General features: G+C 41.2%; 1 protein-coding gene across 8 annotated transcripts in view; it reads right to left on the reverse strand.

The window, feature by feature from the left end:
- Positions 1-2,095, reverse strand: part of Hey1 (hes related family bHLH transcription factor with YRPW motif 1) — a 21,222-nt gene that overhangs the window by 8,412 nt on the left and 10,715 nt on the right. For 4 of the 8 annotated variants that reach the window (XR_004120371.1, XR_004120364.1, XR_004120365.1 and 1 more), the window contains one exon: positions 1,143-1,213. The exons of 2 other annotated variants lie outside the window; for them this stretch is intronic. The gene's annotated coding sequence lies outside the window, so the exon portion shown is untranslated. Of the gene's footprint in view, positions 1-1,142; positions 1,219-2,095 lie in introns of all 8 variants that reach the window. 2 more of the 8 variants (XR_004120368.1, XR_004120366.1) reach the window with 1 other exon arrangement.

Raw genomic sequence — 2,095 nt, forward strand, 5'->3', positions numbered from 1 at the left:
CCCCAGTGATTCTGATTTGAAGCTAGTTGAAATTCACTGTCCCAACGTATTTTTTAACAAGACCTTCTTGTATATTCAGACTTTCACTAAAGCTTTCGGAGTTTATAAAAGCATGACTCCAGCAGAGGATGGGGAAAAAAATAGTCTTCAAAATCTATTTTAAATATTTGTGTCTTAAAAATATAAAATTCGCCTCCCCACCCCTTCTCTTTCTCTGACTTGCTTCTCTGCCTAACGACTTTCTCCCCCTCTCCAGCCTCTCCTCTCCTCTTTTCCTTTCTCTTTGTCCTCTCTCTCTCTGTCTCTCTTTCTGACTCTACTCCCTTATCAACTCCCCTTCCCATGCCCCCAAATAAATTCTATTAAATATACATATATATACATATATGTATAGGTATATATATATGTACACACACACACATATATATGTATATATATATACATATATATACATATATATATAATTCTTTAGTCTATCCCTTCCTTTGGAAAATTTGAAAGAAGTGAGCAGTAACCTCATCTTAGCTTCATCCCATGAGTCCCTCCCCTTCCCTCAAGATCCATTTCTTGCCTACTCTTACACTTGCACCCAATGCTGGTGCTCTGGGCATTTGCAGGCCTATCATACTATAAACCCTACAGGAATGAGTCACTGGGAAGGTTACTGCAATGGTGAGAGTCTCTGCAGTAGGCCAGCTAGGAGTCTGGGAATCAAGCTGGGTGTTACAGAGGACATTCCACATGGTGGTAACAAATGATCCCATTAAAATATCAACAAGCACCCAGTAAACACTGGTTAGACATCTATAACCGAATACAGGATTCCAGGAGCTCTAGGTAGCTGGCCATTATTTCTTTCACCAGGTGATGAGCGATCATGCAAGAAAGCAGAGGAGACCCTGTGCCTCCCAGCATTCCAAATTAGATGCTTCCACTCTCTGGTCTCTGTTCCTGCTCTAGAATCTCCCACTCCGCTCCCCCTTTCTTCTACTACCTGAGCCCAACCCAACTGCAGGATGTAACTGCCCCTGAACCAGGTGAAAATGAAGGATGAATAGGCAAAGAAGACACCTGGTTGTTGTGCTCTGTTTTGAAGAGTTCACCTAGGGGCTGGGATGTGAAGTAGCTGGTCAGATGCTTACCCAAAATTCTCAGGTTCAACCCTCATCACCACAGGAACTGTACATAGCTCAAATGTTAGAGACTTAGCCCACTGTGCTAAAGGAAATCAAAGGAGATGTGGGTTAATGGAAAAGTGACTTGTGCGTGGATTGGAAGAATTCATGCTGTTAAAATGTACACTTATCCCCTAAGGGGAGCTACAATGCAAGGTCTGTATAGTCATACAAAAACAATTCTAAAAGTCACAGTTGTTAGGTAGAAAAAAGTCCCTCTGCACAATGACTACAGTTAATAGTATTGTATTCATCTGAGTTCGAGGCCAGCCTGGTCTACAGAGTGAGTTCCAGGACAGCCAGGGCTACACAGAGAAACCCTGTCTCGAAAAACCAAAATAATAATAATAATAATAATAATAATAATAATGTATTCATAAAAGTTGCTAAGGGAAGGTGGCTGGACAGATGGCCAGTGGTTAGGGTGACAGGGTGGCATCAGGTAGGAGATAGCTGAGCTGGGACCAGGGATTAGTCCAGTCCTTAATGGAGACTCCAAGTGCCCTGAGCACTTGCCATTCTTCCAGAGGACCGGGTTCGATTCCCAGCACCCACATGATGGCTCACAGCCATCTGTAACTCTAGATTCAGAAGATCCAACATCCTCTTCTAGCCTCTGGCACAAGCTACAGATATGCATGCCAACAAAACACCTATGCACATAAAAATAAAGTAGTTAAAAGAAAAACATTTTCTTCCTTGTCTATGAAGAATTAGTTAGGGGAAGATTTTAAGTGGTCTTACCAGCTACAAAAGCAGGTAGTAAAGCACATATTAATTAGTTCAATGGAGACAAAATATATTATCCATGATAAATGTAAACAAGTTTTCCTTTTAAAATTTAGGGCTTTTCAGAAGTTTGGAATACAGGAAGAACAACCCACATTAAACAAGGAACTCAAGAAGAAAGAAGACCAAAA

Source organism: Mastomys coucha, unplaced genomic scaffold (genome assembly GCF_008632895.1).
Source record: "Mastomys coucha isolate ucsf_1 unplaced genomic scaffold, UCSF_Mcou_1 pScaffold17, whole genome shotgun sequence".
Classification (NCBI taxonomy): domain Eukaryota; kingdom Metazoa; phylum Chordata; class Mammalia; order Rodentia; family Muridae; genus Mastomys; species Mastomys coucha.